Raw genomic sequence first — 27,102 nt, 5'->3', positions numbered from 1 at the left:
CCAAGATATTCTTTAAGAGCTGAATGGATAAACTGACCATTATACAACCATACAATAGAATTTTACTCAACAATAAAAAGAAATGTGTTCTCAAACCAGGAAATGACATGGAGGAATCTAAAATGTGTATTGTTAAATTAAATAAGGCAGTATGAAAAGGCAGTACACCGTATGATTTCAACTATATGACATTCTGTAAAGGCAAACTCTAGAGAGTGCAAAAACATCAGTGGTTGCCAGGAGTTTGGGGGAAGGGTAAGAGAATGAGTGGGTGGAGTGCAGGGGATTTTTAGGGCAGGGAAAATTTTCTGTACTATCATAATGTTATATACAAGGTATTTTGCATTTGGCAAAATCCATAGAACTGTACAGCATGAAGAGTGAGCCCTAATGTAAACTCTGGCATTAGTTAATAATAATGTATCAATAGTGGTTCACCAGTTATAATAAATGTACCACACCAATGCAAGATATTAATAATAGAGGAAACTGAGGCCAGGGGAAGAGGAATTTTATGGGAACTCTACACTTTCTGCTCAATTTTTCAGTAAACCTTAAACTGCACTAAAAACTAAATTCTATTAATTAAAAAGAAAAGCTCAGTTGACTATATAACAATAGAGTCACATCCTTAAATTGAGTAATGATGTTATTTTCAACTTCTATTTGAACTCAATAGATTAAACAAGTAATTTAAAACAATTCTTCAAATGGAAACAATTAGAAAAACTGGATCCCCATTTCATACCATATTAAAAAATAATGTCCAGAGGGGTCTAAGATTTAAATGGAAGTAAATATACAAATAACATACATAATCTTTGGGTTGGCAAACTGTTATCTATGCATGGAAATCTAATATGATTAACAGAGGGAGATTTTTAATACACACACATAAAAATGCACATGTGGAAAAATATAAACAAAATCAGTAGGTTCTCACTAAAAGTTCAAATTTTGTTTTCATGTATTAACAAGACATATCTATATTATACCAGGAGCTCTTATAAATTGTTGAGGAAAAAAGACAAGCAACCTGAAAAACAACAAAAATGAAGGGAAAATATGAATATTCAGAGAAGCAAATCCAAATAGCCAAACAGGAAAAGTTGTTCAAATGCACAGTAGTGAAGGAAATACTGTTTAAAAAACCGATGAATATCTATCTATCTATAGATATCCATTAGACTGAAGATGGTTTAAAACTTTCTATAACATCTTAACTAGCGAGACTATTTGAAAAGGGATATACCCTCACACATTGCTGGTGCTCATTTGTTTGGAGAGCAATTTGACAATAACTATCAAAATAAAATAAATACAGAAGACGATATGTCAGAGTAGCAGGAAGCAAATGAAGAGAAAGTAATCTGGAAGAAACAACAGCAAGAGGAGAAATTATCAGGAAGGAAGATGTGGGTAATATTGCCAAAGCTACAGAATGGTCATTTTGAAGGAGGATTAAAAATGGGCCTTAAATTTGGTAATTAAGAGAGATGATGGCCTTCAGGATAAGAGTTTCAGAAGCAGAGTAGAGAGAAAGTGGTCTGAAAAGAGCATAGAAGCTGAGAATGTGAAGTGTAGGCAACTCTTAGACCTCACACTTTCATAAAATGGTGGGAAAATGAGAAGCAGCAACGTACTCATTGTGATGTATTTTTAAGTGGAATAGTAAATTATTAAATTAAAGAAAGTTGAAGACTAATTATTAAAGAAAGAGAGTTGAAGATTAAAACCAAAACCAAAACCGAAAACAGGCTAGTTATTGTAATAAGCTTTCACAAGATTTGGGAGGACAGAAGAACCTGTACAGCAAAAGAATTACTACTCTTAGGGATGAGGGATAACCCTTCCACTAAGGATATTTTCATAAGGATATTTTCATATTTCCTCCTTTCTAGTTGAAGATTTGATGGGAGGAAAGAGAACACCTAGTCCTCGGGTGGGACAACTAATTAGGAGGGGCAGAGATGGAAAATCAGTGGCAAGAAACCTCACCGATGTTCAAAGGGAAGAAAATATGAATACAAAAAAAAAGAATGCAGCCACCTACAAGCCAAGGAAAGCAGCCCGGAACAGGTTCTTCCCTGATGGCCCTTAGAAGGAACCATCCCTGCCAACACCTTGGTCTCAGGCTTCTAGTCTCCAGAAATGTGAGAAATTAAATATCTGCTGGCTAAACCACCCAGTCTATTTGGTACTTTGTCACAGCAGTCCTAGCAAACTATTACAGATTTATTATTTATCTAAGGACATCCTTGGTTAGATGGCCCACTAACAGTCCCCATATAATTAATAGTTTTTCCTCGTAGAGAATTAAATGAATTAGTCAATTTTGAGTGTTGATTATTGTTGTTTTTTTTTTTTTTTTTTATAGCTCCCACTAAATCTGTAGGCCCAGCTTTCAGAGATAATTTACACATATATTATAATGGAGAGAAGACGTAATGTACGATGGATTTGTGTGTGAAATCTCTCTTTGTTCAAAAGGTATTCCTTCTTTCCTCCTCCTTATTCCTCTCCATTGACCTGGTCTGGATGATGTGGCAGAACTGGGACTAGATGTTCCCGTGGTTGTAGGAGAGGCAGTGGCTGGGTCCCAATGCCTCCCCCCACGGGTTGCCCTGTCATCCCTGCAGAACTGTGGCTAAAGAGTACCAACAAATCCCTTGGTGTGCACCCCGCAGAAAGTGCAGGTCCTGCACTGCTTGCAGTTGAAAAGGAAATTGATCTCACCAGTGGAGAGTAAAAAACAAATTTTCTTTGCACAGTTTTGGATAGCGGTGGACATTAGAATAGCCTTTGACTGTTGTCTCTTAGTGTCCTGAAGTACTGATTATTATGAAGAATTTAAAAGCCATTTTGTCTAGAGTATATGGTTATCTGATTTCAACAAGGTCCTAAAGCAATTTTACTTTCCTCTTTCACTTTGCTATTGCAAGACAGATGTTACCGTAGTTTAACAGTAGAGTTTTGCCACGACATACCACATTTTTTTGACATGCATAACAGTGGCAGGGGATTTAAGACCAATTTTAATAACTGAAGGATTCAAAAATGTCTTTCAATGCCATAATTGTACAAAAATATTGGATGTGACCCCTGTGAAGCTAGCTGGTATATAAAAATCATTTTTTAAATTTTTATAAAAGATATTTTATAGTTTTTATACATCCCTACTACAAAAGGTTGTGAAATTGCCATAAAATAAGTATCAAAATATAAGGTAAAAAAGAGAGGAAAAGCTGCACACTTTTTATAACCAAGATCATCTTTAAGCTCAAAGCCAAACATGCAAATTCTAACATTTTCCCTAAATCTGCTACATAACCAGGAGTCTTTTGGAGAGACTAAAAATAAGCAAAATGTGAAAAAGAAACAATTCTAAATTCCATGCGTGATAGCCAGGTTCAGAAGAACCCCAAGAAATTTAAATTCAGCTAATGGGTTTATAGTAAGCAATCCAGAGAATTAAAGATCCTTAGGCAGCTCTTCCTTCCATTTGAAACTATATCCTGTTGCCTGGTTAAGGTTTTGCATTTTTTAGAGGCTGTGGCAGGTGCTTGCAATGTGCACATTTCAGTTTAATTTCCATCTGGGTGAACAAGAAGTCAGCTGCCTGGAGCTGAGGCATATTTACCGTGGACACAGGTAAATTTGCTCAAACTGCTCTAAGTGTAAAGAGAATAAAGGCTTAGTTGAGTAAAGAGAGAGCACAAAAACTCACTGGGATTAGAAATGATGGGTTAGACAAATATTCTTTGTAGCATTTGATATTTGCAATACGGAAATGAAATGCAGATCAGAAGAACTGACTCTTGGACCTCTTAAAATGCAGTGTCTCCTAAAGTTCCTTTAAACAAAAACATCTAAGTTACATTTCTATGTAGCTTGAGTGTACTAAGTTTACTATCACTATAAGGTATTTTTTAAAACTCTGTAGATGGGGTTTTGTGAAAACTAGTACCGCATTGAAGAGAACTATTGTATCGTGAATGTCACTACCATACAAGAGATTTGCTGAGAAGAATTAATGAAGAATCCATTTTGTGAACAAACCTGTTTTGCAGAAGGAGTCAGCGCAGTTCAGAATGTCTAACTGTGGTCTGATGAATCATGACTTTAAAATTTGCCACAGGGTGAGGAAGAGGGGGAGGGAGACTTGCCGGGGATTGCACGATACTGCCGAAACTTAAGTAAGGAAAAGAAAATGCCTTTCCTTTCCTTGAATTACTTGTATTTTTCTTTACGAGGCAATTCGAGTTTAATGTGACACATGCTTCAAACTGAAACATAAACTCTTAAAAATAAAAACAGAAGAAGTTTTTTTCAAGTTACTCATTTCACTTTAAGGAAAAATGGTAGAAAGGCCACATTTTTTTCCATGGGAGGGCACTCGGAAGTGCTTAAATACTTGTGTCTTGAAGAAGCTGCAGTGCTTAACAAATTACAGTAAAGTTATTTCAGCTACTGAAACATACTATTCTTTATTTCTGCTGGTCTCATGAAGGCTCAGAAAAGATTTTAAGACTGATTTCTAGGGCAAGGCATTCTCTGCCTTTGAGCTTCTCTCTGCGGAAATTCTATTCATATTTTAAGACACAGCTCAAAAGCCAATCCTCTATAGCATAACTTCAAATCTCTACAGAAAGGAGTGTTACTTCTCAAGAAAGCAAACAGCACATTGGTTGGATCTTGAATACAGAATCATTTCACTTGAATGTTTAGCGTACCTATTTTTATATTGTTGCTCTCCCCTACTAGATCAAGTTTCTGCAGGATGCACTCTTATTCGTTCTCTAATTGTCCACAGGGCTGTGCAAGTTGTAGGGGCACACACACTGAAAAGCAAACATTTATTCAATTATTTAGCAAAATAATTCAGCTCTACAGTCACTATGTGTGAGCTCTCCAACAAATGTTAGCAATCACATGTACTAGGTCCTCTTCCAAGCACTGGGGACTTGGTGGAAAACAAGACAAAAATCTACGACCCTCACAGAACTTACATTTTAATGACACAAGTTGTATTATGTCAGAGAACCCACTCCAAAAAAAACACAAAAAACTTACACTTTTTGTCCCTATGGAATTTTTAAATAATCTACTCATTAGAGTGTAGACTTTGAAATTGCACTTTTGCCTTATGAGGTAATTGCAGCCAATAGATCATAAATGGAAGATTGTCTGATAGTTTAGGTCATTCTCTTATAATCATAGCCAATATCTTTGATTAAAAAAAAAGAAGAAGAACCAGAGTAAGTTGATAACATAAGGCAGTAAAAATTTAACCTTTGAAAGCATCTAAATTCAATTCTCTGCCCCTTGTGGACATACTGTGAAGAAATCCCATCTATCCCTCCATAATATGGATCAGAAAGGGTTGTGAGAAAAAAGAACCTTGAAAAATCCAGGATTGGCATTGTGTCCAAAAGTGAAAGTCAAATTCAGGAGGAATAGCTTATCCCACATTGGCCAATAGAAGCAGGAACACACAGAGGAGGATCAGAAGACAAATCTACTCCAATAAAAATTAATTAAAAAAAAAAAAAGACAAATCAACTAAAGCTAACTGTAGTAGCTCTCAACAGTAGAGGGGCAAAAGGCCAGACTGTTCAAAGTCTATGTAAAGGGCCAGAACAGGTCGGATGGTATTAAGGAATTACTAATACTTACTGAGCTTTTGCAGTGGGCTAGGTAATGGCAAGTAGGCTTTACTAGGGAGGAGGGTAGAGGACTAGATTCAAGACACAGAGAGAAGGTTTTGGCAAGTTAAGCCTTGTGGGAGTCTCAGCAACTCACCCGGGGAAGATAGCATTAGAAGTAAGGGAAGCTTTTCAACTAGCTTGTCATCATTTTACAAGTAAATTAACCTCTTCTTAATGTAAATAGTATCTGTGGTATTGTTGATTTGTGCTGTCAAATGTAAGTTCCCTGGATTAGTCAGGATTGCTAATGCAGAAACTGAACTCCAACAAGCTCAGTCAGAAAGGGGGAAATAGAGGAGAACAGGACTCTATAGAGGTCTTTTTTGTAACTCAAGTACAGATCTAGCCCTCAGACTCTTAGAGCTAGGAATTTGCATGTTGTTTGAAGTTTCTGTCTCTTTCTCTTATCTCTGCATTAATCAGACTAGTTTTTCTCCTAATGGTGGGAAACTTAACAGACAAAATTCTTGTCCTTCACACTTCTCATCACTTCTCTATCAGAGGAGCATTGCTCCTTCCCCTGTCTGGGAAAAAAAAAATCCTGGAAGGGTTCCAATTGTCCTAGCTTGGCTGATACCTTATACCTTAAACCATCCACTGGGGACAGAGAGCTGATGTATTATGACTGGAGGACTTTACCAGAAATGGTTGGTTGGTTTTACACAAAAGAAGGTAGGGTTATTCTTAACATCAATAAGAATGTTTCTCAGAACAAGCAACAAACGTCTGCAACATTCTTTCAGGGACGGAATCCACTGTCTTCCTTAGTATCTCCACTTTTATTGCCTGGAAAGGTTTAAAATCCTTAACTTTCAGCCTACAATGCATTGCCTTTATTTTCCCCTTGGTATAGCTGGAAAAAAGTCATCTACATTCTATACAGTGATTTATGGATAATAGGAAATTTTAAAAGTAAGGAAAGGCTCGACTCTCCCAGACTACCAGGAATTCGGCCCACTGTTCTGGCAGCAACCCTTCCCTCTAATAAATTCTATCTTTACATTAAAAAAAAAAAAAAAAAAGTAAGGAAAATTTTTGTACATTGCTTCCATCATGAACAACAGGCAAAGAATAAATTCTCCCTTTGGTACTGACTTAATGTGAAAAAACAATCAAATCCTACTTTCCGTATAAGTAGCATCAAAGTTAATCGGTTTAATTATTTATGCATTTGCTGTTTTTGCAAATGTGTTATAAATTTGTAAGCACTTGCCATGAACAGATAAGGCCTACTTTCTTTTTACAATTGTCACAGAACCTCATTTCATCTATTCTTTATCGTAGTGAAATATTGTGAAGGTGGGGAAAATATAGTCCTTATCAATGTACAACCACCAACATGATCTTTTTGTTGTTTTTTCATTTTTGCTACTCTGATCACAAGCCTTTAGTTTATACAGTACATCACTATTTGCAAAGTCCCGTTATATGATTCTCTCATTTTATCGTGGTTGACTGCCATGTTCTTTCTTGGCTCAGCCCATTCCAATGTAACATAAAAAAGCCTTTGGGCTAGAGATTGACTGACTTTGAATAAGATGTGCATTGTCATTTAGGTATAGACAGAAATAAGATGAAGAGTAGAACTGAATTTGCATGACTTTTCATAAGATGTACATTCAACTGGATAGCCCTCAAAGGTAGCAAATTTGAGGTAATGAGAGCTTATTAAAAGTATGTTTTTTGTTGGGAATTTCATGACTGGTTTGTAAGGCTCCCAATTGCTGCCAGTTTACTGCTTAGCTAAGAGGTCCATTTGTAGTCAGGAGGACAAGAAGTATCCAATTAAGGTTTACAGTCTACCCCAAATTCTAGAAGATTCATTCTAAAGATGGAGACAAAGAGTACTTAGGAATGTCCACCATTTTGCACTTAGGAAAAGCACAACTTTTCATGTGGAATGTGAGATTTAGGTTCAGATCAGTTCTTAGAATACACACTAAGTCAAGGGTGAATTTCCCAAAGGTACTAATTCAAATCATTTTGTAGTTATAACTCTAAATAATGTATATGTCATTGATAGCTCCAGAAGAATGTTTGATTCAGGTTCTGGAGAATAGAAAGCAAATGCCCAAAGCCTTGGAAGATTGGTGTGCAATATAACATTTAAATTTCCTTTAAAAGAAAAAGTCTAAATCAAAAATATTTATTTTACTAAAAAAAGAAAGCAATCTTTTTATAAAGATTGGCACCTTGCTTTTCTTTTTTTATATATATTATTGAGAACATTAACCAACATCTCTCATTTTTAATCTTCTTTTTCTCCTAATGGTTGATATTTTCATGTTGCTTTTTTGATGCCTGAAGGTAATGATCTACTTTCATATACATTCAGAGATTATAATTGCACTATTATAAAGGAAAATGATGATTTCAGGTAGAACTCTGTGGAAGAAAATAGATGTGTGTATATATATATATATAATATATATTCTGATATATGTATTCCATCAATGCTGAGAATACATATAAAATTATGTGAAGTGAAATAATACAATAATTTATATTTCTAATTGACAAGTTTAAACAACTGCCATGTTCATTAAGAGCCTGTTGTTGCCCTGGTTCTGTACCTGTCCTTCAAATGAAATCTTAGTTCACAGGCTCAGGGAGAAACTCTTTCCCTCAATATCATTTCTCGAGAAAAACACAGAACATGTTTTATAAAGTAAAAATGTAAGAGTTTCATCTCTGCTTTAATCTCTAAAAATACCTAAAAATGGGAAGATAATGCAATGGCTAAATATTATTTTTGTTTGCTTTATTTTATTTTGTTTCTTACCTTCTCCTCTGCAGTCAAGAGCTAAACCCTGAGGGCTTGCCTCTTCCTCTCCCATTCTATGTCCTCAGCTTCACATGTACCCTCAACCAAACAAGACTAATTTCTCTACCATTTCCCAAATAGTCTCTGTTCCCACTTGCGCACATTTGCTCATCCTGTTCCCAGTAAAGACACTCCCTTTTTTTCCCATAAATCTTTGCATTCTTTAAAGTGCAGCTGCAACCTACAGTATGTACTCCTGAACTTTCCAATTCATTCCTTTGAGTAATCAAATTCTTGTTTACATTAGTACTTAATAGTTCCATAGTCTTAGAAACTTCTTTAGAGCACCCACTGAGTTTTTAATGCTTCTTTAATTTAAACCTTAAAAAGATCCTGTTAGAAATTGCTACCATCTCCATTTTTCTGTTGATAAAAATGAGGTGAGGTTCACAGAATTTCAGATTATTTTTTTCTCCTAAAGGAAAAGTGAATTAAGTGACAATATTTGAACTCAGGTCAGTTTGTTTAGGACTACAAATGACATTCTTGTCTACCACATAGAGCAGAGCTCAAAATATAGTAGGTGTTTGGATTAATTGTTTTTCATACATTCCCTTTCAGGATTAGAAGGAAACAATTAGTCTAATTATGACTTAAGAGGAACTGAACTCCTTTTTAATGAATTTGATGTGAATATATAGTTCCTTGTGTAGTTTTCTATGTAGTTATGTGTTTGATATCTATTTCCCCCAACAGACTATAAGTTCTTTGATTTATTTCTTATTAGTTCCATTCCCTAGCACAGTGCCTGAAACATAGTAGGCACTTAGTACTTGTTAAATGAATAATGAATGATTAGATATCTCTATATTAGAATGAGATCATTTGTCTGAGGAATTCTTTAATAATAAGGAATCAAATAGAACAATCTGGTTTACTTTCCATGACTGGGAAGCCGATATTCTTTTTTTTTTTTTTTTTTTTTTTTTTTGCGGTACGCGGCCTCTCACTGTTGTGGCCTCTCCCGTTGCGGAGCACAGGCTCCGGACGCGCAGGCTCAGTGGCCATAGCTCACGGACCCAGCCGCTCCGCAGCATGTGGGATCTTCCCGGACCGGGGCACGAACCCGTGTCCCCTGCATCGGCAGGCAGACTCTCAACCACTGTGCCAGCTGGGAAGCCCCCCGATAATATTCTTTTTTTTTTTTTAAGAAGATGTTGGGGATAGGAATTTTTATTAATTAATTAATTTATTTTTGCTGTATTGAGTCTTCGTTTCTGTGCGAGGGCTTTCTCTAGTTGTGGCAAGCTGGAGCCACTCTTCATTGCCGTGCGCGGGCCTCTCACTATCGCAGCCTCTCTTGTTGCGGAGCACAGGCTCCAGACACGCAGGCTCGGCAGCTGTGGCTCACGGGCCTAGTTGCTCCGCAGCATGTGGGATCTTCCCAGACTGGGGCTCGAACCCGTGTCCCCTGCATTGGCAGGCAGACTCTCAACCACTGTGCCACCAGGGAAGCCCTCGATAATCTTCTTTTAGGCTCAAAGGAAATCTACTAGCAGTGCTTGGACAGAATAAAGGTGAGCCAATACTGGCTGTTACATAATACAACACAGGTCCTGTGATTGAGCAACAGATATGGAAAATTTATATCTGTGAAATCAATTCTAGTTTCAGTTTCTGCATTATAACATTCTTTTTTCTCCCTTTCTTCATTTTAAAATGAAATTCTTTAGTTAATTAATGATATGATGACAGTAATGAAAAATGGCTTTCTTGTTTAATAACCCATTGTGGACACATTATTAACTAACAAAATTTGGAGTGACCAGAATGGGATTTAGAAGAATATCATTGTAAGGAAAAAAATATTTGGATATAATTTTTAAAAACAGGACTGGGAGGTAGAGGAGAGTGGAGAGGAACATTTTAAGGGTGAAACTAACTGAGAGAAGCGAGGATAAAAGAAGCACTGTTAATACCTGCCTGACTTGGATAAGTTCCCGAGTAAATAAATCCTTTACATGGGACCAGTGCAGAGTTATTTGAAACTGAGTAAGGAGGCAATTCAATCCATCATGGTAAACCTGAATTAAGACTCTTTGTTTTTTTAATGCTCTAGCTACTGCTGATATAAAGTACATCTCCAGCCAATCAACAGGATTTATCTACCCATGATTCTGAACTCTGAAACAGAAAGCTTTACAGGGCATTGTGCCTGGGTGAGCAGGTGGGAAGGTAATGATGCAACTGTTTATTTATGGTTAACTAGCTGATTCTTTGTGGTTTAAGACTGAAACTCAACAGATTCCACCCTGTAGGACACACTCAGGCACATATTTGAGATTCTGGAGACAAGCTTAAGCTTTCCTCAAAAGAGCAAATGCAAACCAAGGAGTGTGGAGAGGGGTGTTGCAGCCCCAGTAGAAATGTTTTACCTCCTATAGCAATGCTTTATCATTTAAATTATAAAACTGAATTGGTTCTGTTCTGCTGTAATACAAATGTGTGTGTGTGTGTCTGCCTGTGTGTGCAACATTTACTCAATGTCAAGGTTCCTGAATTGCAGTAACTTAAATTTTCTCAATATTTTTGAACAGGTGATAATGGACAACATTTCATTTGGAAAAGTTTAAACACACTAGGAAAGTGGACTCTGCTATAGAATCTGACTCAAAGGGGACCACAGTCATCACGTTATATTCATCTTACTCTGATTCCTGCATAGAAGCTTCATTGGCACTTTGCTGAACAACATTGCGTAGATTTTTCCAAGAATAATAAGGCAAATATTGATTCAGAAAGGTACGTTTACTCATGGTCATTTTTCAATTTAAGGCCATTTTATTTAGAAAAATACATTAGAACTGTACTTACTAAGACCAGAAACATTAATAATTCACTATATTTATAAGACATCTCAGATAGAGTGCTTCAAACCACTTTATTGGTTTGAGTGGAATATTTAAAATACTTATAAATATGTATACTTTATATTATGTATACATTATATACTTATATATATAATGTTTGCTTATTTTTGAGTATAGATGATAAAGTTGTCTTCTTGCCAATAATCATGTTACTGTTCGAACGAAGTATATGATTGATCACCTGGAATTTTATCTTCTGACTGCCTGATTCTTGACAAAACCACCGTGCAGTCAGGGACATTAAAAAGTGGCTAGTGGGCTTCCCTGGTGGCGCAGTGGTTGAGAGTCTGCCTGCCGATGCAGGGGACATGGGTTCGTGCCCCGGTCCGGGAAGATCCCCCATGCCGCGAAGTGGCTGGGCCCGTGAGCCATGGCCGCTGAGCCTGCGTGTCCGGAGCCTGTGCTCCGCAACGGGAGAGGCCACAACAGTGAGAGGCCCGTGTACCGCAAAAAAAAAAAAAAAAAAGTGCCTAGTGTTTTCTTCTCAAATATGTAACTACAAAGTCTTTAAAATGAGAGATAGAAGTGAAGTCCTATCTGCTACATTCATGAGGGGTGAAACTTTCTATTGGTTTTACACTTTAGGGCTTACAAAACTTTTGTCACATGTATTTATTCCATCCTCACAATTATATTGTGGGAAAGGTAGGGCAGGTGATATTATCATTGTACATATTTCAAAACTGAAATGCACTGAAGTTGAGATTTAGTTAAAGTGAGTAATCAGTAAATAGGAGAGTGAGGAATCTAGACCTTATACTTTCTTGAGTGCAGACCATGGTGCCCCCTTTAACTTAGACATTTGGAGGCATAAAATTATCTAAAGTTCTAAATTACAGATTGACATAAATTATAGAAAGAAAATTATTGCTTGAGGGTAAAATCAAAACATAAGACCAGAATGTGAGGTTTGTAGTGACTACAAACCTACACATACACTTACCATTTAATACTGATAGAACCACAGGCATCCATTTTGTTTCCCCTCTTTAGGAGGGTGTGGGAACCTCAAAAGCACACCCATATTTCTAACTACTACATCATTATTTAATTTCCTGTACGATTCTTGAAAAACCAGGTCTTTGGGAGTTAGCACTCACCGTGTGTTCATACTCTTCAAAGTTTTCTTTCTTTTTGAAACTTGTTCTTCTCAGTCATTTTTCATGCTTGACACGAGACAAAGCTAGGTGATGAAATAATGAGATGGTTTGATTAATTCATTGTCTTTATAATGAATGGAATGCAATGCAAAGGCATCATGCATGCCTAGTTTTTGTCCGCTCAAAACCTTTTCTCTGGGTTGATTGCTCTTGAACTCTACTGTTTTTCATGATTTTCTTTGACTTAGTCTCTGAAGTTCTTTTATCCTTGAATTACCTCTTACCTTTCAGTTTTTATGTTGAAATCTTCTTTCATTATGTCTTTCCTTCTATTCCCTGAAATCACTGAAATACTTAGGTTCCAATTTTCTTAGAGTTCTTTAGAAAATAAATAGTTGACTCTCCAGACAACCTTATTTGTATTTTTGATTTCAAATAACTTATAATCCCTATAAAATTGCCAAGAATAAGTTTTATTGATTACAGGAAATGTAATACAAAATACCATTATTCCACCTTCAAAACAAACCAACTAGAAAACTACCAAAGCATGAACTAAGTCAAATACATAGATATCATGGTTTATTTTGATCTCACGTGTTGAAGAACAATCCAATTAAATAAACTTCAAAATACTCTGCCACTTTGTATGTGTGATGTATTTAAATAATTGATGGTACTATTGACTGGAATTCTTGTTTTATTCATCTTTCTAGAAATTTAGAAAATTTTATGATGTAAAGTATTCCGCTTCCATCAATGACATGAATGATATAATTTGGGAGAAGTATTAAAAATTTCAACTTAAAGACCTTGCTAATTATTGAAGAGCAAAAGATAAATTATATCATTTTCATCATTCTCAAACTACCCATCTTAGATTTTAAAAAATATCATCAAGATGATGACTTTCCCACCCTCACCCCCCAAGAAAACCTTACACTTTCTACAGATTCTGGGCTACAAATATAGGAATGATTTTTAAGAAAACAAGTTTAGGAAACCTTGTATTTCTTCTTAAGGAAATAAATTTGGGAAAGAAAAAAATCAACCAGTCTACCATGAGTTCATCACTTTCAAATGAGAGGAGATTTGGAAACTTTTGATGGGACATCAGTAGATATTTTTCCCCTAACACTGTGGCCATTGGCTAATATTTCAGCACAATTTTGGGTAGAGGAGCAATGCAATTAAGAAATGTTCCAGGAAATATTCTGTGCTATTTCACATGATACATAGTTGATGCTAGGATGACATTACTTCTCTGAGAATATGACAAGACATATGAAAGACAGGGAGTATCAATCTAAAAGTACCTCTTGAAGGTATTTGGATTATGGATGGTTACCTCAGGTGTCAGGTACACAGAAAGCTACTTCGGTGAGCAAGAGGCAGAATGTATTCTACGTACAAATGCTGAGGCTTGCTACAACTGGTTCATCAGGGTGGGGCCATAAGAGTCAACCAAGGAAAAAACTACATCACACACAAAATGCAAACATCAAGCCAGTTGTTGGCCAGAGTCCTGACAGAGCCCTTAGTAAGATTATTAAGAAATAGATACCTTGGCTCACCACAGAGTATACAATGTGAATCACAAATGCTCATCAGGATAGCTAATTTTTATGGACACTTTGTGGGTCATTTATTACTGATAGAGTTCCAAGTATAAAGGCTATTCTATTTTTTACTATTTTCTTAATGGGATTGGAAAAACTCACACATCCAGTAACTAACTTTACCTGAAATCCAGTGTGATGAAACATTGAGTTATGAAGGTCTTTTAATTAAACTATTTTATTTAAGCTATAATTTAAAACATTAGATAAAAACTAGAAATAGTAAGGAAAACAAAAAGAATCTTTCACAAAAATAAAACCATAATCCAGTTTTACAGAATCAGTCATTACAAAGTAAATCTACACGTTACAGAATAAAGCAGTGGCATTAGGTGAAGCTTTAAAGCTAGAATTAATTAAACTACTTCCAATCATACCCATTTATTTTTCACTCTGTATTCCCTATATGTCTTATATGTAGAATCTGAACATTTTCCACAGAGAAATCCTCTTTTCCATCCAAAATCATCTTTCATCTTTTTCCTGCCTTCCAATTTTGCTTCAGCCCATCTTTTAAAGGCAAAAGATAATATTTATTGCACACATACACGCTGTAGAGCATTATGCAAAAACTTTGTACCATGTATTACCGGAGATAATTCTTGTAACAGTCAGTGAACCAGATACCATTATTATCCTTACCTTACAAGAGGCCTCACATTGGTTAGATAACTTGCCCACAGTCTATATGTGAGAGAACTTGAACTTAAACAGGGGGCAATTATTCTCTAAAGACCAGGCTCTGAAAAGCTATACCACAAGCAATCCAAGTGCAAGCCTCTTTCTTATAGAACTTTAATTTTAATTTGAATACAGTTTAGTGTTACATGAACTTCGAAAGTTATGAGAAAATGAACTAAGCCAGAGGAGTAAAACTTCGTTTCACACACACACACACACACATTTTTTTTTGGTTTGCTTATTTGTTTTTTACCATTCTTAAAGAAGTTTTTGGAGGGAGTGACTTTATGTCATTTCTCTCATCTATAAAAGCGAGATGGTGTCAATGTCATTTATTTTTTTGTATCCATGGACGTGATGTGAAAAAATGGTGATGTATAGTTAAGAATGGAGGCGAGAGTATACAGTGGAGAAAAGACAGTTTCTTCAATAAGTGGTGCTGGGAAAACTGGACAGCTACATGTAAAAGAATGAATCTAGAACACTCCCTAACTCCATACACAAAAGTAAACTCAAAATGGATTAAAGACCTAAATGTAAGGCCAGACACTATAAAACTCTTAGAGGAAAACATAGGCAGAACACTCTATGACATACATCACAGCGAGATCCTTTTGACCCACCTCCTAGAGAAATGAAAACAAAACCCAAAATAAACAAATGGGACCTAATGAAACTTAAAAGCTTTTGAACAGCAAAGGAAACCATAAACAAGATGGAAAGACAACCCTCAGAATGGGAGAAAATTTTTGCTGACAAAGCAAATGACAAAGGATTAATCTCTAAAATGTACAAGCAGCTCATGTAGCTCAATATCAAAAAACAAACAACCCAATGCAAAAATGGGAAAAAGACCTAAGACATTTCTCCAAAGAAGATACACAGACTGCCAACAAACACATGAAAGAATGCTCAACATCATTAATCATTAGAGAAATGCAAATCAAAACTACAATGAGATATCATCTCACACCAGTTAGAAAGGCCATCATCAAAAAATCTACAAACAATAAATGCTGGAGAGGGTGTGGAGAGAAGGGAACCCTCCTGCACTGTTGGTGAGAATGTAAATTGATACAGCCACTAAGGAGAACAGTATAGACGTTCCTTAAAAAACTAAAAATAGAACTACCATATGACCCAGCAATCCCACTACTGGGCATATACCCTGAGAAAACCACAATTCAAAAAGAGTCATGTACCAAAATATTCATTGCAGCTCCATTTACAATAGCCAGGACATGGAAGCAACCTAAGTGTCCATCAACAGATAAATGGAGAAAGAAGATGTGGCACATATACAATGGAATATTACTCAGCTATAAAAAGGAACGAAACTGAGTTATCTGTAGTGAGGTGGATGGACCTAGAGACTGTCCTACAGAGTGAAGTAAGTCAGAAAGAGAAAAACAAATACCATATGCTAACACATATATATGGAATCTGAAAAAAAAAATGGTCATGAAGAACCTAGGAGCAAGACGGGAATAAAGATGCAGACCTACTAGAGAATGGACTTGTGGATACGGGGAGGGGGAAGGGTAAGCTGGGACAAAGTGAGAGAGTGGCATAGACATACATACACTACCAAACGTAAAATAGATAGCTAGTGGGAAGTAACCACATAGCATAGGGAGATCAGCTTGGTGCTTTGTGACCACCTAGAGGGGTGGGATAGGGAGGGTGGGAGGGAGGGAGATGTAAGAGGGAAGAGTTATGGGGACATATGTATAACTGATTCACTTTGTTATAAAGCAGAAACTAACACACCATTGTAAAGCGATTATACTCCAATAAAGATGTTAAAAACAAAACAAAACAAAACTACAATGAGGTATCACCTCACACCAGTCAGAATGGCCATCATCAAAAAAATCTACAAACAGGGCTTCCCTGGTGGCGCAGTGGTTGAGAGTCCGCCTGCCGATGCAGGGAATACGGGTTCTTGCCCCGGTCCTGGAAGATCCCACATGCCGCAGAGCGGCTGGTCCCGTGAGCCATGGCTGCTGAGACTGCGCGTCCGGAGCCTGTGCTCCGCAACGGGAGAGGCCACAACAGTGAGAGGCCCAAGTACTGCAAAAAAAAAAAAAAAATCTACAAACAGTAAATGCTGCAGAGGGTGTGGAGAAAATGTAGCCCTCTTGCACTGTTGGTGGGAATGTAAACTGATACAGCCAGTATGCAGAACAGTATGGAGGTTCCTTAAAAAACTAAAAATAGAACTACCATATGACCCAGCAATCCTACTACTGGGCATATACCCTGAGAAAACCATAATTCAAAAAGAGTCATGTACCAAAATGTTCATTGCAGCACTCTTGACAATTGCGAGGACATGGAAGCGACTTAAGTGTCCATCGACAGATGAATGGAGAAAGAAGATGTGGCACATATATACAATGGAATATTGGTCGCCATAAAAAGAAACGAAATTGAGGTATTTGTAGTGAGGTGGCTGGACCTAGAGTCTGTCATACAGAGTGAAGTAAGTCAGAAAGAGAAAAACAAATACCGTATTCTAACACATATATATAGAATCTAAAAAAAAAAAAAATGGTTCTGATGAACCTAGGGGCAGGACAGGAATAAAGATGCAGATGTAGAGAATGGACTTGGGGACACGGGGAGGGGGAACGGTAAGCTGGGATGAAGTGAGAGAGTAGCATTGACATATATACACTACCAAATGTAAAACAGCTAGCTAGTGGGAAGCAGCCACATAGCACAGGGAGATCAGCTCCGTGCTTTGTGACCACATAGAGGGGTGGGATAAGGAGGGAGACACAAAAGGGAGGGGATATGGGGATATGTGTATAAGTATAGCTGATTCACTTTGTTATACAGCAGAAACTAACAAAGCATTATAAAGCAATTACACTCCAATAAAGATGTTAAAAAAAAAAAAGAGGGTAAGATGATGAGAAACTTTGTAACATGAGAGCTAACAGCAGAGATTCTGGAATCTAATTATAGCAGAACAAATTTGATTTGCTACTGACTAGCTATATAACTTTTTAAAAGTTTCTTAATCTTTCTGTGCCTCAATTTCCCATCTGTAAAATATACATAACAATTAGTATTCCATATAGTTGCTAGTTGATTATATGAGGAAAATCTCTGTAGAAATCTTAGCACAGTATGTGATACATAGACATTTCTCAATAAAGATTTATTTTGTTCCTCACAACAAATAAACTAAAGACTAGACCATAAAAATAAGAACAAAGCTGGTCCCTAATTAGGGAAGATAATTTTCCAAGATAAAATGGAGTTTTAAAATAAGACAAGTTTAGGTTTTCTTTTGTAAATAGTTGTTTTACCATTCTGCATTTTTTCGGGATAAAAGTGAAGTTATTTTGCAGAATGAATTCATTTTTTGTACTTTTTTGATGTTCTCTGAACTTCTGTGTTTTTAAAGACACATGATCCAATTTTCCTAAGAGTTCATCACTTAAGGAAAATAGATTAGAAGAGATCTTAAAAAGCTGAAAGAAAACAGGTGAATTATTGATGATTGCATTTCTCCTGACTGTGTTTATGAGCTTCCATTCAGAACAAACAAAATGTTTATCATTTTATTATCAGAATACTACATGTCATAAAACAGGAATGAGGGGAGTTTTATAAGCGATTTAATGAAAAGCTCTGAAGAAAAAGAAGCAGCATGTTAGAAAAAGATGCCAATGATGCTGTAGGAGCAGAAATATTACTGATACTAGAAACCAAGGAGGAGAGAAAGACATGGGCTTCTGAAGCTGTAATGTTTAATACTGGAAACTCAAGGAGATACAAAGCCCTATGGCCGAGTGCTAAGCCTGTCACAGCATGTTCTTCTTTTGAGTCTGTGGCTGTCAAGGCACTTCCTTAGCTGGTTGCTATAGAAATAATTATAGTACAGGACGTTGAGAATTCAAAGCAGATGGATGTTAAAGTAGAAATGCTGTCATCTTTGTGTGTTTGCTCTAATACCCTTAGGATTAAAAAGGAAATAAAATTAAAAGCAAAAATCATCATTGCTTGAATTGAAAATTAAGAAATATGGGTTTCATAGCTTAATGAAGTATTTCATTTCAGCACAAAACAGTTAAGTGCGAGGTACTGGATGAAGTCCTCAGAGTAATCAACAAAAGCTAACAAAAATGGGAACCAAGGGCTTCTGTCAAGTGGAAGAATATCTGATTTAATCAAGAAACTGAGGATAAGTATATTTTTGAAAGGATTATATCATCCTGTAAATGGTCTCTTTTTTAAGTTTGTGGTTATATGCTGGGATGTGACTACCTTGAAAAAAATACTCAAAAACTCAAAGCTCTTTTTTTGCTATCACCATATTAACTTTGAATCCTTCTTTCTTTTTAAATTTTTTCTTGTGAGATTTATCATATATAAAGAAGATTTTATAAGCTATAAATGTGTGCATGTGTATATTTGTGTGTGCATCTATAAAAGTAGATAGATAGATAGATGATAGGCAGATAGATAGATAGATAGGTATTATTTCTATTCCTATCTATCTATCTTTTAGTCTTTCTCTTAACCAGTACCACAGTATCTTAATTTCTAAAATTGCATAACAAGTTTTGATATTGAATAGAGTGGTCCCAGCATCTTCTTCAAGTCTCTCTGGGCGAAGACACTTTGATAATTTTCAGCATTTAGGAAACAGTCACATTTCCCATTTTGGCACGATAATTTATGGAAGGATACAATGATAGCGATTGTGGCTTTGTAGTCAATATGAAGTAATAGATGACAGAGTTATAAAAGGGCCTAAATTGTAAGACCACGTACCTGTTCTACAGCGGCTATTATTTCCTTTGACTCATCTGATGTTGAAAACATAATTCCAGCTTGAAAAAAAAAAAACCCTGAATTTAATCTACCTGAATACCCAGGTTAATCATTCCATATTAAATACTCCTATTTAAGTTTATCTCCAGGATTTCAAGTAATTCTGCCAATTAAGAATCTAAGATAAATGTATGGATGTAATAATATTTGCATTCTTATAAGCAGTGATAAACAGCTCCATTTCTAGTTCAAAGAATGAAAGGGATTAAAATGCTAAATGGAAAATTCTAATTAAGATTTTGTTAAGCAAGAGAGCACTGTAATAAGTACTGGCATATAAGATTGATCCTGTTTGCAAGGGTCTAAGAATCGAGTTGGAAAAATGGACTTTTCTTTCTTTTTCTCTTTTTGGTTGTGCTGCGCTGCTGGCGGGATCTTAGTTCCCTGACTAGGGATTGAATCCACGCTCTCGGCAGTGAAAGCACAGAGTCCTAACCACTCGATCGCCAGGGAATTCCCAGGACTTTTCTGTACATATAAAAATTTCAACAACTAATCAAGGCTGAATATAGTAAATATTAAATGAACAGGATAGCTGTTTAGAGGAAGGGGAGACTACCAAGACATGGAGGTCATTGAGAGAGACTTTACTGAAGACTTAAAACAGGGTAGCACTCACACAGAGAAGGTGCAAAAGTGTATTCCGGACACGAGAGGCGTCATTAGCCAGTATAAAGAGACTAGAATGTACATAGTGGACTTGCTGACTAATTTCAAATTAGAAGTGAATTATATGCAAAATATGACAAATTAAATCGCAGAAAAGTCTACAGTATATACTTGTGGCATTGTAGGGCCCTTCTGTGGGTGTGAGGACTGGCTCAGTTTTTAAACTGGATGAGGAAGTGGTATTCCATGGGCACTGATGAAATCAGCCTTATGCCATCCAATTCTAATAATTTTTCATTATGTATATCGAGCCATGCTCTTGTCATCTGTCCATCTATTTTTCCTTTAGCAACATCTTGGCATATTAGCCATCGCCATAGATCCCTAGTGGTTGAGTATTGCCACTTGACCTCTGCTATTCTGGAATCATATCATTCCCACTGACAGCAGGGAACCTGGTTCTCTAATAATATTGCCTATCATCAACCCTGGTGCAGTCACCACTGAGCTTGCCAGACATGCCAGTACCTCCATCACTAGCTTATTCTTCATAAGCTTAGTGATGAGAGCATTTTCTGGCCCTTCCAAAGAATGGTTAGCCAGCTGATGGGTTCTTAACCGTTATACAATAGAGCCATTCTAACAAGCTTACTTCCCTGAGCCTTTTGATTTCTTCCTCAAATCTCTGCCAGGGGAATTCTGTCATTTGCCCTTAATTTAATAGGAGCCTTTTGTCCCCGCAAGCCTCCAGTAACCATCCCAACAATATTTTAGGACCATTTCCAGGTGTTCTTGCCAGGGAGTTTTCAGTCATGGGAGAATGCTCCCTTATTGGACAGTTCTCCCTTACGGAGCTTATCTTTCACCATCCCTAACCCCTACCCAAATCCAATGCTATCAAGATCTACTTCCTGGCCTGCTCTCTCCCACCCCCACCCCGGATTTCTTTTGCTACAATTAATCGTGTCCTGAAGTTCCTTAGGTAAATAATTCCTTTTTGCCTCTAGCAAGGAAGTACTTCCCTAGTTGGCCCATGCTGAGACTTGTTAAAGAACTAGAGGACAAGGAGGGGGAGTGGGGTCAGATCTTGAAGAGAACAATTACTATCCTCCAAAGCATCCAACTCAGTTGAGGTTTTGGTATGGTCTTCAGGCAAGAGAAGGCTGCTATTCTTCAGCAAAACAAAGTAGGCTGTGCTTGCAGGCCCAGGGGTTCAGAGGAATCAGGGGTCCCATGTTCTGAACACATCTACCCATATGTCTCCATTCAATGTCTTAGAACCCCACTCCTTTCCTATCAGGGCTTTGATTTTAGCATAAAAAACTTGCCAAGGCTGTGGATTCAGTAATCATTACTTGTCTACTATTTTTACAATAAAAAAGTGCTTATGAAATAATAGAAAATTTATATATTGTCTTCTGCCCCCAGTTCTTGGCACAGAGTTCCTAAAGCCTTGTAATTTCCTGAGTGAGAAGAGTATTAGGGATATCTTTTGTTCTAATATTTGGCTTTTGACCCTTGTTCCTGACGTGGAACTCCTAAATCCCTTGGAATTTACTGGGTGATAGTAGTGTCCTTTGTTCTAATGAGGTGACCCTTGGTGGGCTCTTTGATGGGGGCTGGTCACCAAAAAGAACAAGCCATGATGAGAACCTTGGAATTTTTTAGCCCCACTACCCATTCTCCAGAGAGGGGAGAAGGGCTAGAAATGGAGTTTATGATCAATCATGCCTATACGATGAAGCCTCCATAAAGATCCCTATAGTATGGGGTTTGGAGAGCTTCCCAGCGGTCAAACACATGGAGTTGCTGGGAGAGTAACGTGATGTACCCAGAGAAGGCATGGAAGCTCTGCACTCCTTCCCATATACCTTGTCCTACACGTTTTTCATCTAGATGTTCATCTGCACCTTTTATCATATTCTTTATTATATAATAAACTATTAAGTATAAGTGTTTCCCTATGTTCTGTGAACTGCTTTGTGAGCAAATTATCAAATCCAAGGGGGAGGAGGCCATGGGAAGCTCTGATTTAGAGCCTAGTCAAATGGAAGTTGTGGGCAACTACTATGTGTGATTGGCATCTGAAGTGGGGAGAAGTCTTGTGGGACTGAACACTTACCTTGTAGGATCTGACGCCATCTCCAGGTAAACAGTGTCAGAACTGAGATAAATTGTATCACATCCAGCTGGTGTCAGAATTTCCTGGTGTGGAAAAACACCCACACATCTGGTGTTGGAAGTGTTGTGACTATGGTAGTAGTGTGAGAACAAAAGAGACACAGAGGAGGAAGAGTGAGTTTTTTCCATGTAGTTCATCATCCAATCTTCAGTTCCATCTGCTTTCTAGCTACAGAAATAGCGGATCTCTTTAAATGCTTCCATGGAGGCTTTCTAACTTTCTTTCACACAGTACACCAGGTTGGTAATTGACAAATCCCTCCATATTTCTCAAATGCTTAGTATTGTGCAAGTCATTGCATCTCTTCTCACCTGTATCCCATCCCAACTCACCACTGGTGAAAATTATAGCAGTTATAATGCTAGAGTGAGTAGGAGGTTTTTAACACAGTTTATCTCTTACAATGGGATCTTTATTGCTATACAGCGGGCAAGTGATCTAATTCCAAAATCACATCCAAGAGTATGTTATCTGGGACCACTTCTGAAATTACTTATTTTCAGTTGGGTTTCTGCATTGGTTTCCTAGGGCTACCATAACAAAGTCTCACAAAGTTTGTGGCATAAAACAACAGAAATTTGTTGTCTTATACTTCCAGAGTTTAGAAATCCAAAACGAAAGTGTTGGCGGGGTTGGTTCCTTCTAGGCACTCTGAGGGAGAATCTGTTCCGTGCCTCTCTCTTGGCTTCTGGTGATTAATTAGAAATTTTTGGCATTCCTTGGTTTATAGATACATCACTCCAACCTCTACATCTGTCTTCACAGGCTGTTCTCTCCTTTTATTTCTGTGATCACATGACATTCTCCCTGTGTGTCTCTGTCTCTCTGTTCAAGTTTCCCTCTTCTTATAAGGACACCAGTCATATTGGATTTAGGACTAATACTGGACAGTATGGCATCGTCTTGACTTAAGCACACCTACAAAGACCCTATTTCCAAATAAGGTCACATTTACACATTAGGATTTCAACATATCTTTGGGGGAGTCACAATTCAATTCATAACAGTCCCAAAGACAAAGAAAAATCCTGTCATGGGAATTTGTGTGTAAGTGATTTATTAGGATATATTCCCAAGAAAATACCGTAGGCGGGTGAGGAAATGGGAATGGTAAGGGAAGAAGACCAGTCAAGGATACGTTAATTAAGCCGCATTCAACTGAGGATAACTTTTGCTCACTCCAGTCATGGAGTTCTGGGGACAGTGTAGGCCACAACTCTGAATTGGTCCTCAGAGGCAAAGAAGTTAGATTATTCTCACCTCTGTACCCATTGGTTCAGAGCAATGGCTGGGGGAACATAAATTCCCAGGCATATTTCATTCCTGCTTGTATGGCAAAAGTGATTGTAACAGACTGAAGATAACTGTTATGGACTGAATTATGTCCCCCAAGACTCATATGTTTAAGTCTTAACACCCAGTAGCTCAGAATGTGACTGTATTTGAAGATAGGGTCTTTAAGGAGGTAATTAAGGTAAAATGAGATCATATGGGTAGACACTAATCCATTATGACCGATGTCCTTATAAGAAGAGATTAGTACACAGACAACACACAGAGGGACGACCATGCGAGGACACAGAAAGAAAGTGACCATCTACCAGGCAAGGAGAGAGGCCTCAGAAGAAGCCAAACCTGTCAACACCTTGGTCTTGGAGTTCTAGCCTCCAGAACTGTGAGAAGATTAATTTCTGTTGTTTAAGCCACCCAGTCTGTGGTATTTTGTTATGGCAGCCTCAGAAAAGTAATACAGTAGCCATTGACAAACATACAGGTGCTGGTTTGCGAAAGTTGAGCTCACACTGGGGGCACGTGTGCATGGAGTGGAAGAAGAATCTGAGGGGATGTGGGAAGAGCACTCATGGTGTCTGCTCTGACCTTAACCCTTGAAACTCCCAGTAAACCATTTCAGGAATGTGTGCTTCTTGTCTCCACAATGTCAATCTGCTCTATTAGACATTCTGGTTTCCAGAAAGGATGTAATAAGGGTTCTACTGAAACCTGAAACTCAAACCTTGTCAGTGTAGGCTCTGAACAATTACCCAGGCTTGTTTTTATACAATGGAGACAGAAACAAGTATATATATGGACCTCAGGAGATTCCTTTAGATGCATCTTGATATTTCTACACCTGATGATAAAAATGAGCGGGTTAATGCAGCAACTGCAGTCGGATGAGTGCAAGGTACCGAGAGAGCATGGGCCATTCAAGGTTGAGGAAACGGGTCACTCCACAAAGTGATCAACCTAGACCAGGTACAATTTTAACCAAGCATGGGAACATCTTGAATACTTAATGGAGGAGTGAAAAGAGCCCTTAGTTGATTGGTTGGTATTGAAAACTCTGCTTAGTTCAGTATATCTAAATTCTATTTTCATATCTGCATACACAAGGGACTTACATCACAGTCCCAAAAAGTACAGTTCATAGCCAAGTTTGAGGAATTGGTGTATGCGGTTGGGGAAATATAGTAAACAATCGCACAAATGGCAGAACCTCTTTGCTTCTATAAAGGACTAGGTCTAAGACTCATGTTATCATCCATTAGGTTAAATCTGTTTTTGTATGCTTTTATGTTTCCAAATCTAATCAGTATAATGTCTAATTGAAATGGCATTCTACAATATAATGCAATATTAAGGTTGATCTTACTTTAGTCATTCCTAATCATAACTGTATTGTTTGCATAATTTTTATCTTTAGTTGGAGTTATAATTTTTTGTATTCATTTTCTACAGAAATAATTTACTGTGGATCTGTAACTCAAAAATTAGTATTTCAAATATTTTTCTTGTTACGTATTTAAAGAAAAAAATCACAATAATGATAATTCAACTCTCAAACATTTAAGAATAAAATGTAGAGATGCAGTTCTTATTTTAGAAAAAGGAGCAACATGATAAATGTGATATTACGATTTTTTTTCCAATTAGGAATATTTTGTGTAATATATACATGTCAGGTTATTATAATTTTGATTCTGTCAAGCATAACAATGAATGTGAAATCACTTAGTAGAATTTTTAATAATGTAAATTAAAATTTTTGCATGTGACTCTAAGTGATATAAGAAAATTATAGGTTAACTGCAGGGATGAATCCATTTAGTCATTGTTTATAGTCATAGAATGGAAAATATTCCAAAAACAATTCAACCTATGATAGAATAATCTTCAACATTTTTCTCAGAGCTAAAATAAACATCTAAATAAATCTTGCATTATGTTCTATACGAATAATTATTTTGATATTAGTTTCACAAATGTTATTTTCACACCCAGTGTTAATTAACTTTTAAATCTACTAATTAAAACAGCAGAATCTGGGCTTCCCTGGTGGCGCAGTGGTTGAGAGTCCGCCTGACGATGCAGGGGACACGGGTTTGTGCCCCAGTCCGGGAAGATCCCACATGCCGCTGAGCGGCTAGGCCCGTGAGCCATGGCCGCTGAGCCTGCGCGTCCGGAGCCTGTGCTCCACAATGGGAGAGGCCACAACAGTGAGAGGCCCGTGTACCGCAAACAAAAAACAAAAAAACCCAGCAGAATCTCATGTTCTAATACAAATGGGGACAATTTTCTTCCCAGGGAACCAAGTTAAGTCAGTATTCAAACTTAGAAACAGAATATAGACAAAAATATTAACCTTCCATTTCAGCCAACCTCTAATTAACACATGCATGAAAAAGTAGATTAAACAAAATTCTTAAAACTGAATAACTCCATGCTTACAGATCATCAGATCATGATGAAAAACAAAACAAAAATTGCTTAATTCTTGCATAATTGGACAAGTTAGGAACCAATGGTGGAAACATTTTATGAAAACACAAATCAGTACACATTCTAATATTATCTCAATTAAACCTACACTTACTCATGTCTCTACCATCCTCCTTGTTTCCTCTAACCTGCAGAACCTCTTCCTTATTCATCATCCCTTGCCCAGTGACTGAGAATAGTTAGCTGGAGGATATCCTACCTGCCTTCTCATCTCAACCAATATCAATCAAGCCAGGCAATATTTTAGGGACTGAAGATACAGGAGCGATCAGAAGTCCATATACCTGTCTTCATCAAGGTTATATTTTTACTCAAGTGATAGACATAAATGAATTAAAAATAAATAAGTAATGATCTTAAATCCTGAATCTTACTGTGCAAACTTGAGTTAGTTATTTAACCAGTTATTTAATCTACTAAGCCTCAGACTTTTTTTAACCTATAAAATGGGGATGATAATACTGCTTACCAGTGGCTGTGTGTGTATGAACATATATACAAGAGAATATATATAAAATATATATATATATATTTATCTGCCTTAAGATAAAATTAGCTTTCTTTAAAAGAGAATTATAAATCCCAATCAGATTGAGCAAGGATCCTTGTGTAGACAGAAATCAAGCTCATGGAAGTAAGCATATACTTTAATCAGATCTTGTGCTATAAACTGCCTTTGTTGACATGATGGAATATAAAGAAAGATATAAATTATGGATGATCCAGTGAGCAAAGAACCTTGTTATTTGACTACTTGAGCTGAGGCATGAAGCCCAGAAAAGTGAGAAAGTTAAACATCAAATACAAATAATATTTTACTATAAGGCTGCTTTCTTAACCAGAGGAGTGCTGACTTAATTTGTGATATGATCTCTTCA

General features: G+C 37.0%; 1 protein-coding gene across 1 annotated transcript in view; it reads right to left on the bottom strand.

The window, feature by feature from the left end:
- Positions 1 to 4,375: 4,375 nt before the first annotated feature.
- The window catches only part of LOC307188706 (cytochrome P450 1A4-like), a gene marked incomplete at its 5' end in the record, with an annotated part of 80,400 nt that continues 57,673 nt past the window's right edge, over positions 4,376 to 27,102 (bottom strand). Inside the window, 4 exon segments of the mRNA XM_079926190.1 lie at positions 4,376 to 4,841; positions 12,503 to 12,585; positions 19,594 to 19,652; positions 22,385 to 22,513.

Source organism: Stenella coeruleoalba (genome assembly GCF_951394435.1).
Source record: "Stenella coeruleoalba genome assembly, chromosome: 7".
In the NCBI taxonomy this organism is placed as follows: Eukaryota; Metazoa; Chordata; class Mammalia; order Artiodactyla; family Delphinidae; genus Stenella; species Stenella coeruleoalba.
Note: the sequence above shows the minus strand (reverse complement) of the source record. Positions and strands in the feature narration are given on the sequence as shown.